At 38.1% G+C, this 15,516-nt stretch overlaps 1 protein-coding gene and 1 pseudogene across 1 annotated transcript in view; both read left to right on the top strand.

The window, feature by feature from the left end:
• Positions 1-15,516, top strand: part of HPSE2 (heparanase 2 (inactive)) — a 538,739-nt gene that overhangs the window by 282,481 nt on the left and 240,742 nt on the right. The gene's annotated exons all lie outside the window — the stretch shown is intronic.
• LOC114232472 (60S ribosomal protein L23a-like) lies at positions 4,834-5,302 on the top strand (annotated as a pseudogene).

Raw genomic sequence — 15,516 nt, 5'->3', positions numbered from 1 at the left:
TATAATGCTGGTTTCATAAGATTATGATGGAACTGAAAAATTCCTATTGCCTAGTGACATCATTGTCTTTGCAATGTCATGGCATAATGCATTACACATGTGTTTGTGGTGATGCTAGTCTAAAATCTACTGCACTGCCAGACATATAAAAGTACATATAATTATATATACTACATAATACTTGATAATTATAATAAATGACTGTTACTGGTTTATGTATTTACTAGACTGTACTTTTTGTTATTATTTTAGAGTGTACTCATAAAAATATTTGCTGTAAAACAGTATGTTGTGTTACTCCAGCAGCAGCCTCACACATATCCTGTTTACCATGTCTCTTAATTGCATCATTTTCTCTTGAGCTTAATTTAATGGTGTCGTTTTATAAATTTAGTCTAGCCTAAGTGTAAAGTGTCTGTAAAGTCTACAGTAATGTCTTAGGCCTTCACATTCACTCACAACTCACTGATTCACACAGAGAAACTTCCAGTCCTGAAAACTCCATCCATGGTAGATACCCTTTACAGGTATATCATTTAAAAAAATCTTTTACACTGTATTTTACTGTACCTTTTCTATGTTTAAATATACAAATATCTACCATTGTGTTACAATTGCTTACAATTGTATTCAGTACAGTAACATGTTGTACAGGATTTTAGCCTAGGAGCAATAGATAGACTATATCATATAGGCTATACCATCTAGGTTTGTGTAAGTACATTCTATGATGTTTGTACAATGACAAAGTCACCTAACAACACATTTCTCAGAATGTATCCTCATTGTTAAGTGGTGCTGACTGTACCCCATTTTCAAAAATGGTTTTATTTATTTTTTAAATCTATCTTGGTTGTTGAAAGTATGACAGATGTCCCCTTTGTTTTTTTCTCATTGACCCCCTTCACTCTCCCTGCACCCATCTCTCCCAAGCCTTTGACCACTATTGTCTGTGTCCATGGACTATGCATATATGCATATAAGCTCCCCGGTTAATGTTATCCCCCTACCCCCTCACCCCCACCTTCCCTCTGAAATTCATCAGTCTGTTCCATGGTTATATGTCTCTGGATATATTTTGTCCATCATTTTATTTTGTTCATTAGATTCCACGTATGAGTGAAATCATGTAATACTTGCCTTTCTCTGAATGGCTTATTTTGCTTAGCACTGTGGTCGGCAAACTGCGGCTTGCGAGCCACATGTGGCTCTTTGGCCCCTTGAATGTGGCTCTTCCACAAAATAACATGGCCTGGGCGAGTCTATTTTGAAGAAGTGGCGTTAGAAGAAGAGTAAGTTTAAAAAATCTGGCTCTCAAAAGAAATTTCAATCGTTGTACTGTTGCTATTTGGCTCTGTTGATTAATGGGTTTGCCGACCACTGGCTTAGCATAACACTCTCCAGGTCCATCCATGCAAAAATGGCTTTAGATTCTAAAAAAAAGTATGAGAATCCATTATTAGAGAGTTACAGATACAAGAACTCGAGAGGCAGATAGCTAGCATCTAATCTTCTTTTAAATATGTAGTTTAAAAGTGATCATTTCAAGTTATAACACATCCATCAGTATACATTATGGGTAAGCAGATATACTTTCCACTCATTCCTGCACTGGAAAGGCAGTGTCATGGAAACCTACCATTATTGATTCTAATTATTAATTCTAATATGGACTCTTTAAGACTTGATATCCTACCTAATAAAAGAGTAATATGCAAATTGACCCTAACTCCACTACACCCACAAGCTATGCCCACAAGCCATGCCCACCAGCCAATCAGGAGCAAATATGCAAATAAACCCAACCAAGATGGCTACAGCCACAGAGAGCAGGAGGGAGGCTTGGGTTTCCCCGGCAACAGAAGAAGCTAAGCTTTCCGCCTGCCTTTGCTGGCCTAAGCCTCCACTCAAGACTACAAAGTTTCAATTATAGAAGGTAAACAAATCCAGATAGAAATGGCGGCAGCTACGGAGCTAGAAAGAGCAGGAGGCAAGGGTTGCCCCGGCAATGGAGGAAGCAAAGCTTCTGCAGCCCTGGCTGGCCTAGGCCTCCGCTCCAGGCTACAAAGTTTCAATTATAGAAGATACACAAACCCCAAAAGAAATGGCTGCTGGCCAGAGCGTGAGCAGGAGGCTTGGCTCTGCTCCGGGCTACAAAGTTTCAATTGTAGAAGATACACAAATCCCAGGGCCTCTGCTTGGGTTGCCAGGGGGCATGGCCGGCCTGCAAATCACCACAGGCCCTTCACCCAGGCTGCCCCACACCCCAAGGGAATCCCCACCCTGATCTTGGACACCCTTCAGGGCAAACCAGCTGGCCCCCACCGATGCACCAGGCCTCTATCCTAACTAATAAAAGAGTAATATGCAGATTGACCATCACTCCAACACACAAGATGGCTGCCCCATGTGGTCAAAGATCCTGCCCCCATGTGGACACAAGATGGCCGGCACAAGATGGCCAGCAGGGGAGGGCTGTTGGGAGGGACCAGGCCTGCAAGGGAGGGCAGTTGGGGGCAATCAAGCCCGCAGGGCAGGGCAATTAGAGGTGACCAGGCCAGCTGAGGAGGGAAGTTGGGGGTGACTGGGCCTGCAGGGAAGGGCAGTTGGGTGGGACCCAGGCCTGCAGGGGAGAGCAGTTGGGGGGGACCAGGCCTGCAGGGGAGGGCAGTTAGGGGTGACCAGGCCTAAAGGGGAGGGAAGTTAGGGGCAAACACACTGGCAGGGGAGCAGTTAGGCACCAATCAGGCTGACAGGGGAGTGGTTAGGGGGTGATCAAGCTGGCAGGCAGAAGCGGTTAGGGGCAATCAGGAAGGCAGGCAGGTGAGCAGTTGGAAGCCAGCAGTCCTGGATTGTGAGAGGGATGTCCGACTGCCCGTTTAGGCCCCACCAGGATCGGGCCTAAACGGGCAGTCGGATATCCCTAGAGGGGTCCCAGATTGGAGAGGGTGCAGGCTGGCCTGAGGGACCCCCCCCCACCTCTAGTGTTATTATAAAGTAAAAACATTTATAAACCACCACTGAGGTCAAGACTTAAAACTTAGCTACCCCACATCCCTCCAGTGTGCTGCTTCATTCCAATTAACCCCATCCTTCTCTCTGAAGTAACCAATATAGCAATCAATTTCTTGTGTTTCTATATATTTTTATTACTCAATTGTGTATCCTGAACACTATAGTTTAGTCTTTCTCATTAAAAAAAATTTCATGTTTTTGAAGTCTCTTTATTAAGTTCTTTCTTCGTTCTTTTCTTTTCCTTATAGTTTGCATGTCTAAGAATCCAGGGCATTTGATCTGTAGAGTTTCCCACAGTCTCAGTTGTGCTGATTACATACTTATGTCTCAGTTCAACATGTTCCTCTGTCCTCAGTATTTTCTGAAAATTGACAACTGAATCCAGAGGTTTGATCAGACTCAGGTTCCATCTCTTTGGCAAGGCCAACAGTTCTCAAACATTTTAATTTCTTTAAAAATTTTTAAGGCCCCCCCCAAAAGCTTTTGTCTGTTTGAATCATGTTTGTCAATATTTTTCATATTAGAAATTAAAACTGAGAAATTTAAAAATATTTATGTAATAATTTATTAAAAGTAAACATTAATAAACCCATTACATATTACCATAAATAACATTTTAAATCATAAATACCTATATTTTACAAAATGAAAAAATGTCTACTGAGAAGAATGACATTGTTTTACATTTTTTGCACATTCCTTTAATGTCTGGCTTAATAGAAGACAGCTGGATTATCATATCTGCTTTTTCATTCAATCTGTTGCATTATGTTGTTTTATTTGAAGTGCATGAAGAAAACCTGGCCTTACACACATTTGTAGTTGGAAATATAAGGACCTCACAGATGTCCTGAGAGGATTCCAGGGTCGTTAGATTACACTGTAAGAATCTATAGGCAAATCTATAGGCAGTTTTGAGCTTTTTCATCAAGAGGGACATGATGTCTGGTGATAGCAGATATTGTTGTTCAGTGCCCAAAACCATTAAATCATTGGAAGTTACAAAAATGGTGATATTCTATGTTTTATTTTTAATTTATTGGTTGGAATCCTACATAATAAAACCCTAATATGCAAATCGACCGAATGGAGGAATGACCAGTCATTATGATGCACACTGACCACCAGGGGGCAGACACTCAATGCAGGAGCTGCCCCCTGGTGGTCAAGGGGAGAGTCACTCAGCCAGAAGCCAGGCTCACGGCTGACGAGCACAGCGGCGGTGGTTGGAGCGGGCCTAAGCCAGCAGGCAGACATCCCCCAAGGGATCCCAAGCTGCGAGAGGGCACATGCTGGCCTGAGGGACCCCACTCGCCCAGTGCACAAATGTTGTGCACCGGGCCTCTAGTACTTTTATAAAAATCTGCTTCCCACACTTACTGGTTACTCAGGGGTACAGTTAATATAGAAAAGGTAGGGTAAGTGACTCTTTTCCCTTATTTACCATTTTTAAGATAATTAAATTCTTGATCATCCTTCAAAGGTGGCCAGTTGGTTTTCAAAATCTCATTATAAATGACAAGTGCTAGCGAGGATGTGGAGAAAAGGGAACCCTAGTACATTGCTGGTGAGAATCCAGACTGGTGCAGCCATTATGGAAAACAGTATGGAGTTTCCTCAAAATATTAAATATGGGACTGTCATTTGACCCAGTGATCCCACTTCTAGGAATATATCCTAAGAAACCTGAAACAACAATCAGAAAGAATATATGCATCCCTATGTTCCTAGCAGCACAATTTACAATAGCTAAGACCTGGAAACAGCCCAAGTGCTCATCAGTAGATGAGTGGATAAAATAAGCTGTGGTAGCTTTTTATGAAGATGACGCCGAAAGCTAATAAGGAAGTCCCTACCTCTCCCAAAGCCAAAGCAAAGGCTTTGAAAGCAAAGAAAGCAGTGCTGAAAGGCGTCCATAGCCACACAAAAGAAGATCAGCATGTCACCCACCTTCCAATGGCCAAATACAGTAAGGTTCCAAAGGCAGCCTAAATATTCTCAAAAGAGCACACCCAGGAGAAACAAGCTTGACCACTATGCCATCATCAAATTACCCCTGACTACCGAGTCAGATGTGAAGAAGATAGAAGACAACAATACACTTGTGTTCATTGTGGATGTCAAGGCCAACAAGCACCAGATCAAACAGGCTGTGAAGAAGCTCTATGACATTGATATGGCCAAGGTCAACACCCTAATCAGGCCTGATGGAGAGAAGAAAACATATGTTTGACTGGCTCCTGACTATGATGCTTTGGATGTTGCCAACAAAATTGGGATCATCTAAGCTGATTCCAGCTGCCTAATTATAAATATAAAAATTTTACACTGAAAAAAAAAAAAAAGCTATGGTATATTTATACCATGGAATATTATGCAGCAGTGAAAAAAGGATCTTTTGCCCTTAGAGACAGCATGGAGGGACCTGGAGAGTATTATGCTAAGTTAAATAAGCCAGTCAAAGAAAGACAAGTATCACATGATCTCACTCATATGTGGAATCTAATGAACAAAATAAACCGATGAACAAAATAGATCCAGAGACATAGAAGCATGGAACAGACTGTGGAATCTCAGAGGGAATATGGGGGAGGGTGGTGGGTGGGTGGGAAGAGATCAAACAAATAACTTGAATGCATAAACGCATAATCCATGGACACAGATAATGGGATGGTGAAGGCCTGGGGTTGGGGGCAGGGGTGGGCAAGAAGAGGTCAATGGTGGAAAAAAGGGGATATATGTAATATTTTCAACAATAAAGATCAAAAAATATATCACTATAGATTAATGACATAAATATATTTTGTGTGTTCCAATCAATTGTAATTGTTACCATTTTGAAGCTTATATTGCTCCATCTTAATTAGTTGGAGTCTCTTGAAACTGCCTCCTAAATACTGACCATGAGGAAGCTAAGACCGGTCATTTTTTTATAATCAGCATCTCTGAAATAAGTGTTCACTACAGTTTATTGGATGTCATTATTTATTAGCAACTTTTTTCTTTCATATATATATATATATATATATATATATATATATATATATATGTAAAATTGGATAATATAATCAATAGCATCTTAGATTTGTTGGAAGTACCTTAACACAATTAAGGTTAATTTCTTGCTTAAAGTCTGATTGAGGCATGTGAAGCAGTCCTTATCTATCTTGTTATATTATCTGAAGCACTAGCCTCTAAGCTTATTGTGGCAGGGTTATCTGAGGATTGTACCAGGTGCTTTAAAAAATTAGGCCCCAAAGAAGCTATCATTTCTACTCACATTCCTCATTGGCTGAATTTAATCACATAGTTGCAACTTAATTGCAAGGGGTACTGGGAAATGTAGTCTTTCTTTTTGCCTAGGAAAAAGTGATATGATAAACACAGCAGTGCCTCTGTAACATTAGGTAACTTGCTTAACATCTGGGTCTCAGTTTTCTTATCTATAAAATGAGGATAATAACAAGACCTTCTTTATAGGGTTATGTTAAGGATTAAATAAATTAGTACATATAAAATAAAATATTTCATATAGTACCTGACATATAATAAATGCTCAATAAATGTTACCTATTAATACCAATATTTTTCAATAGCAATGTCTTAAAACTAATGCCTAATATGTTCCAGAAGTCTGAAGCATGATTATTCCTTAAAAGGTATTCTTTAGAATATGCTCAGATTCAAGAAGCAGAGAAAGTTTTGACAGATATATCCATGCTCTAAACCAGTCCCCTAATGAAGCCATTTTTTAAAAAATTCACCTTGAATTGTCAGGTCAAAGAATAAAGATCATCAAGAAGAAAACTAGTTAGTAGTCATGGCTTGATTTTTGCTTCTTCCCTAAGGGATCTGGTTCCATTTTTGTCTCTCTGACAGTCTCATGGATTGTTAGGTGTTTGGAGAACTGTCTGTCTCTTAACTATTTGAGTATGCTTTTAAAAGGTTCCAGAAAGTGCTGTTTGTTGATATATCAGAATAATCAGAAAGAAGAGTATTAGTGAAACTGTAAAAGTAGGAACAAGATTTTATGCAATGGTGCCAGCTGTCATCCCACTTAGGAACACACATCATAGATTTCAGTGCTTTTCAGACATCTGCTCTCTTAGTCATATAAAACAGTCATTCTTTCAGCAAAAGTCCTGGCAAAAGAGCTCCATTATTTCAGGATTACATTCCCAAGCCTGGTTCCTGCGTCTCCATAGTTATGGGTATAGAGAGGTCCCATAATATTTCCTTGCAAAGTTAGCCTATGACTTAGTACTTGTACATACATTTTCTTACTCCATAGCTGAAATTCAAGCTTCTTTCTACATTAGCTAACTATGAAGCCCTAGATCAGTGGTATCTGGGCACCCTCTCTTCTAGTAATCTAAAAAGAGTAGCCACTATCTAAATCCTTTCCCACATGGATCATGACCACAAGTTTTCTCTAATCATCTGGTCAGATTCTTAGCTACCTCACCTAAACTTATAGAATCCTCCAAGCTGAACTCATTCCTCATGACAATTATCTAAACTCTTAACATTCTGAGATTGAACCCAGATCTTGCAGTTTATTTCAAGCTGTTTGTCAGCTTTCACTTGAACCTAGAAACCATTGTTGTCATTTGAACTCTTTACCATCTGACGATTGAAACCAGATCCCAAGCTGGTCTTCCAAGCTTTTTAATGACAAGAGATTGAATGCAGACCTCATTTCTGACATCCGAAACTCTTACCATTTGAGGATTAAATTCATTCCTAAATATTGTCCTCAGTCCATGCCATTTGGGGACCAAACTTTAGGTCTTAGGACTTTTATCTAAGTTCTTTACAGTTTCTGGATTTAACCCATGCTGTTCATATGTTATCAAAGCATTATATCAATTGAAGACTGACTGCACACCACAAGGCGGACAGCCAAGCTCTTTAGCAGTTAGATATTGAACCCAGACCTCACTGAGGATTGTCTTCCAAGTTTTATGCCAGTTGGATTCCAAGCCCAGTCTGTGGCCACCTTCCAACCCCTTATTGTTGGGGGAGAAACAGAGCTCCCCAAACCACTTTAAGCATTCCATCCCGAGGGATCAAACCTATCTATGGTCATTATCCAACCTATTTACCAGCAGTGGATAGGACTTGGCTGTCAAAAAAACAAACAGAAAGATTGGTTGAAAGCTCTATTTATCTTTTTCAGCTGCTAAAGATCTTAAATGATGATATTAGTAGCTCTGAGGAGCAGTACTTCTCAAAATCTGGTTTCCCACCACCTGCATGAGAACCACCTGACGCTGCTTATTGAAAAGGCACATATCTGGGCTCTATCCAAGTTCTGGTTCAGAATTCTTAGGCCTGTGACCATGGAATCTGCATTTTTAGAAAGCACTCTAGCTGATTTTCATGCACATTAAAAGTTGAGAACCACTGCCCTTGAGCAAGGTCTGCGTTATCTGTTGGAGAATAATCCCAGATCTCCCAGCTGCCATCCAGCTGCTCACCAGCTGGGTCTACAATGCAGGTTCTTATTAATATATACTATCAGTACATTACTTTATTAGCTTGGATGTATAAGCCAATTTTTTCCTAACTGTTATTCAGTTGTGCTGGTTTATAGGACGGGACTCATTCCCTTGGTTCAATAAATATGGGAGGAGGGGAGTAAGTTGAGTTGTGGTATAGCACAGCCAACTCTGCCACAGGGATTTCATTTCCCACTCAGACAGGACCACCAATATAGTACCTTGCCTTGGGGAAGCATACCATCAGCTCTGAATGCATGTTCCTTAACACCACACCATCTTGCAAATATAGAAAGGCCAGTATAGCTTCTGTGAAGGTAAAAACTGGTCCTCCCCCAGCTTTTCTGCAGCATTTAAGCTGGTCAAATTGGTATAACAGGTGAGACTAAAACTTCTTGCCTACCCTGCTTGTCCCTGCTTTCTCAAAACACCCCCCACTCCACACACACACACACACACACACACACACACTTCCCATATAAAAATCAGAGTATTTACAAATGTACTGTTTTATAAAGAAATGCTGAGGGGTGGAGAATGAAAAACAAACAATCTAGATGTTAACATCTGGAGCAGACCAAATTAAGACATAAGAACTCATTACTGCAGCAATTACTTACTAAGTCTGGGAAACTTAAACCTAATCTGGGTTGAAATTTTTCAAGCATGCCTTAATATAAAAATAAGTTGGGAAAAATCTGCATGGACTATTGTGACTCAAATTGAATTTTATGTCCACTATTGAAAATGCATGGCCCTGATTTCCCATTGATTCTGAGGGGAGAATCATGCTCTCTAGGGCTAAAATGTGTGTTTGCTTTTAACCAAGGGATGTTAAACTAAAGAATATTTTAAACCATCAACTCTTATGGCTGTTTATTTTTTAAATTTCTTGGTTAAAGTGAAAAAATTTTCATAATGTTAGAAGTTTTGTTAATAAGCTTTGTTTGTGTCTACATGAGCATTTTTACTATAGTGTTAGATTTAGGAAGTATCAAGGATAATTTTTGTAAATCCTACCTTTTCTTTTTCCTTTAGCCTGGAGGTTCAGGGTTGTCATTGAACTTACTATTTTCAGACTGAAGCCTTTTGTTTCTAAGTCATAGGTGTCTTTTGCCTATTAAGTAGAGGAAAGCATGCTCTTGAGAATAGTGAGAGGTAAAAATAGTCTCTTCATTAAGTCCTATTCCTTACCCTGATTTTTTTCTTTTTCTTCATCTTCCCCCTCCTCCTCTTAATCCCCCCTTTCCTCCTCCCCTTCTCCATTACACTTATTGTTTTCTGTCCTCCACCACTAGAATGTAATTTCTATTAGGAGGGGAATTGAATCTACCTCATTCACTGTAGTTCCCTCTATACCTGGAACATAGTAGATAATATTTATTGACTAGCTGAAAGACTGCCTAATTAAATAAATGAATGAATGAGAACAGCCAGAAACAAATAACTTAAAATTCCCAGTGATATTGGAGAATACTGGAGTGGTAAAATTTTCACAATTCAAGGTAGTATCGAAAATCACTTTGAAAATGCAATCCAAGCCCTTATGAGAATATGTCAAAGTTCAAAAAGAGGATAAAATGATATAGCATCAATAATCTGTACCAAGAATCTGATGATTATGAGTTCTAGTTCAGGTTCTAACACTTAGCAGCTTTGTTACTTTATTACAAATTATTTATTCTTTCCAAGCTTCAGCATCCTTGAAAATTCACTCTTCCTACCTTTCATGATTGTGGTCATCCAGTAAGAAAATACATATGAATATTTTTGAAAACTACAAAGCTTTATGCAAAGAGGAAGCAGTGTATATTAGTATATATACATAAATATATATAAATATATACATATGTGTTTAGAGAGAGAAAGGGGGGGAGAAAAAGAGAGAGAGAATTTTAAGAAATTGGTTCTCACTGTTGAAGAAGTTGGCAAGTAACTTGTAGGATAGGCTGGCAGGCTGAAGACCTATGGAAGAGTTCCAGTTCAAGTCCAAAGGCAACTACTGGCAGAATCTCTTTTCCTTTAGGGAGGTCAGTCTTTTTTTTCCTTTTAAGGCCTTCAACTGATTGGATGAGGCCCACCTACATTATAGAGGTAATCTGTTTTACTCAAAGTCTACTGATTTAAATGTCAATCTCATCTAAAAAAATATTTTCAGAGAAACATCTAGAATAATGTTTGACTTAATATCTGAGTACCATAACCTAGCAAAATTGACACATAAAATTAATCATTACAGGGGGAGATAGATTCCTTGGTGGCACCACATCCCCAACAGTCTTAAAGAAACATTTAATTATTAACTTTTGCCACCCAATAAAATATGTAATTCATTCAACCTTTCATTTCTCTGTCTTTCAACTACCATACTTATAACTACCATTATTGTTTTACCTTGGTAACCACATAAAAGCTGCTCTTATCTAAGCATCTTTTTTTTTCTGTTGAAGGCTATTATAGTTACCTATTGCTGTATAATAATAGACCATTCCCAAAACTAGTGGTTTACTACAATAATTATTTATTTCAAGTTTTCAATTTGGCCAGTGCTTGGCAGGGAATGCTCATCTCTGCTGTATGTGGTATCAGCCAATTGGGCAGCTTATCCTGGGGGCTGGTGGATCCACTTCCAATACTGCTGACTCACATAGCCAGTAGTTGGAGCTAGTACAATGCCTGCTGGAGCCGAGGGCTAGGGGTCTCAATTCCTCTCCACATGGATCTTTCCATGGACTGTCTGTCTTTCTCATGGCATGATGGCTGGTATCAAGAGTGAGCATTTTAAAAGAGAGGAAGTTTCCTAAGAGGCCTGGTCCTAAAAACTGATGCATACAGAGTCCAGATTCAAGGACAGAAGACATGGATTCTATCTTTCAATGGGAGAAGTGTCAAAGAACTTGGTGGCCAACTTTTAAATCTGCCACAAAGATACTTCCATAAATCTCATTGTTAGGTCTTGTCTTTACTCTCTTTTCAGAGTTGCTATTTTAAATTAAAGAAAATTTAAAGTGTAGTAAATGAATATTAAAAATAGGGTCAGTTTTTTTGTTGTTGTTGGTTTTTTTTTTCTCCTACACAATACAGACACTTAATATCCTTCAGAGTTTTCTCATGTACTCATTCAACAGATATTTACTGAGCATCTACTATGTATTTGGCACTATTCTAAACACTTGAAACACAATGCTGTACAACAGAGACAAGGTCTTTTCATACTTTGGCACATACATTTTAGTGGGGAAACAAATACATGATAATCTAATGATTTTAGATACTATTCACAGAATCGAACTGCAATTATGCGATGAAATGACTAAAAAAATTAAACTTTCAACTGTAAGTAACAGCTGAAATTAATTAAGAGTAATTTAAATAATGAGTCTGGAAGTAGGGTGGTTCTGTCTGGTTAATTTAGTGGTCAGAGACATCATCAAGAACCCAGGTGCTTTCCATCTGCAGCTGTTCTGACATCACATGCATTTATGACTATGCCCCATGACAAAGAGATAAAAAGAAGGGATGTGTATGTATATAGAATTTCTCTCTTTTCCATTCTCATAAGTAAGGAACATTTTCCCAGAAGTAGGTTTCCTTCATGTCTTATTGGCCAGAGTTGTGTCACATGCTCATGCTTAAACAAATCTGTAATGAGACCACCAAAACTGACTTAGACAATAGGATTCATCTCCTGGGGATGGCATCTATCTCCCCACAAGCACTGTCTGCTTAAGGGAAGAGTAAATAAAATTGGGAGTTTTGTTAACAAAAAAGAAGAAGGAACAGGCTTTAACGTCAGTGACTAAATTTTAATCTAGAAGGTTAGCAAAGACCTTTTTGAATAGGTGACATTAAAGCTGAAATCTGAATGACAGGAAGGAGCCAGCCTTGCTTGAGGAAAAGGAAACTCTTAAGGAACTATGTAATTGACCTTTTAGTAATTCTCCAGCCTTTTCTCAAATAATTACGTACATAGCCATTTCAGCCTTTACTTATGACCTTCCCAGTGGCTGTATGTTCTCCTCTCTTTCGTCATAGTAGTACCTATTTTTTTCTTTAGGAAAGTTCAGCTCAGACATTGCTAAAGGTTTCAAGAAGACCTTCTTTGCCTCTCCCACCTCACATACATCCAAACACTGGATCAAACCTTCTTTGATTGATAAACTGTAAAGAAACATGCATTTTTTTGTAAGATATGTGTATCTCTACTCTGTTGTAATTATTATAGCGGAGATTTTCAGTATGATAACTTGAGTAGTATACATAGTAGGTGTTCCATAATGTTTGTTGAATGAATAAAAGGGAGGGAGGTATGGAGAAAATTCCTAACCTTAAGAAATATATAGGCTACTAAGGAATATAGAGAAATAAGCCAATAATTCAATGCAGCTGCTAAGGGCTGTACTAGAAGTAAAATAATAAAAGGATTTTAAGAGCAAAGCCAGCAACAACTAACTCAATAAAGTACCCTTCTTTCATGCATCTGCCCCTTAGGTCCTGACTATCTTGGTAACTCTCCATTGTCTTCTAACCGATTTTTAAAATTCAGTTTTTCTAGCAACAGGAAGGTGATCTTACATAGCATGAGTCTTCATAACCAAGAATGGACATCTCAGAGTTATTTTAAAATTTATCGGCCACAAATGTATAACATAATAAAAAGTTATGTCGGTGATAAACAGGAAGGGGCAGAGACAACATTAAGAAACAATAAATTATGGCTATTTTACTGTCTGGCTTTCCTATTGCTAAAGAAAATTGTTTATCATAGTTAAATAAATTTTTGCTGCTTCTCACAATGGAGCATCATAACACATAGAGTTGCCCAAATGAAAAGCAGGCTATACATTTCAGTTTGGTATATCTGCCATTAATGTGTTCCTTAATTGGTTGTTTTCTCTGTTTCTGGTAATTTAATAAGTGTGGCCTTTCCCTTTGGTCATTCTTAAATAGACTGTTAGCATAATCAAAAGTCATGGCTTCTAAATTTGATGAAAATCCATATGGTTATTTTTACTTGACATGGAACAAAGTAATAAACAGACAATTATGTTTATATGGATTGGATCTGTACAAAAATATTGATAGGACTAATAAGTGCACTTAGCAAATTTGTAGGCTACAAAGTCAATTATATTTCTACATACTGGCCACAAACCACTGGAAAATAAAAAAATTTTAAATGCTATTTTTAACAGCATCAAAAACAAAAAAGTACTTAGTGATAAATTTGATAAATTGAATCTGTGGAAATTTACATAAAACACGTCATTTAACACGCGCGAGGCCTTTCGGGTTACACAAACTCAAATCCTGGCTTCACTAATTACTAGCAGGGAAAACGTAGACAAGAATTTATACTCTAAACTTCTGTTTCCTCTTTTTTGAAATTAGGATAGTAAAATTTACCTTAAGGGTTGAAATGTGTTCATATACATAATACATAGCAGGTGCTCTTTCTCTTTGCATAACAATGTAATTTCTCTACCTCTGAATTTAAAATTTCATTTCCAACATGGACAACTTGGTTATTTTTACTTCTTGATTGATTAAAAAACATATTAAAATAAAAATACCATTACAATGAACATAACCATTTATTATCAATTAATTCACAAAACAAAGGCCAGGAAACTGACCTATGGAAAGTACAACCTTACAAATGCTGATAACAACAAATAATGTTATTTATGGGGAGATAATAGTTGGAACTCACAAGATAAAGGATTTTCTACTTTAATAACAATGTATAATACAATTAATTTATTTTAGGGCATCTATTACTCCTTGGGAGAAATGATACTTTTTTATATTTTTAACTCTGTTGACTCATAGAGCACCAGCTTAATGCAAAAGCATATTATTGTATCATTATATCCCAAAATGCCTAACTAAAATGTATTTTTAGTTAGCAGTCATTTTTCAGGAAAGCTGATTATGGGGTCTACCAAAAAACATTTTTTTAAAATTGATTTCAGAGAGGAAGGGAGAAGAAGAGATAGAGAAACAACAATGATGAGAGAGAATAATTGACTGGCTGCCTCTTGCACGCCCACACTGGAATTGAGCTAGAAACCCAGGCATATGTCCTGACCGGGAATTGAACCCATGACCTCCTGGTTCATAGGTCAACACTCAACCACTGAACCACACCAGCTGGGCTACCAAAAAACATTTTAAATTATATATGTGGCTTGTATGACATTTGCTTTTCTGGAAAATGCTGCTTTATAGAGCACAGAATAGACTAGTATTTCTCAACTATGGTTCATGGACAACCTGCATCAGACTCACCTGGAGTGCTTGTTAAAATGGCAGATTCCTGATACTAGCACATGAATCTCAGAGGGTGGGTCTCAGATATCTGTATTTTTAATGTGTTCCACAGGTGATTCCTGTGCACAGTAAAGTTTGAGAATTCCTGGAGAAGTCCTTTATTCCCATCTTTTCCATTTCCAAATCATAGGAATTGAATTCCATGTCAATTGGAAATATTGCCAGATAATCTCCTATGGGTAACCATATCCTCCCTGAATTATCACAATAATTGATAAGATAAGCAGACAGGTATGAAAGACCTGACAACAGATTCACACAACAGAAATTGTAAAATATTTTAAATAGACTAAATATGAAAATACGCTACATTAAATAAACACACTATGACCCCTACCTTCAGGAAATTTTCATTCCAGCAGCAAAATAGATATTAAATTGCTTTTTATGAAACTTTGTAATTACAGTTGTGAAAAGTGTTTTGAAGAAGTAGGGCATACTGTGGGGGATGACTGGGAGATTTAACCAAGGCTAGAAGTCTTCCTTGACAAAATAGGATCAGAACTGAGGTAAGAGGATATAAAAAGAGAGGTCTTGACAGAGGGAACTGCCTATGGGCAGGTCCTGGAGGTGGTGAGAGGCCAATGTATATTAAGTAAAGAAGCAAGAAATTCAAAAGCTAGTAGAGAGGAAGGCCAGGACTAGATTATGCAGTAGACTTTCATCT

The sequence above is a fragment of the Eptesicus fuscus genome, chromosome 17 (assembly GCF_027574615.1).
Source record: "Eptesicus fuscus isolate TK198812 chromosome 17, DD_ASM_mEF_20220401, whole genome shotgun sequence".
Lineage (NCBI taxonomy): Eukaryota > Metazoa > Chordata > Mammalia > Chiroptera > Vespertilionidae > Eptesicus > Eptesicus fuscus.
Note: the sequence above shows the minus strand (reverse complement) of the source record. Positions and strands in the feature narration are given on the sequence as shown.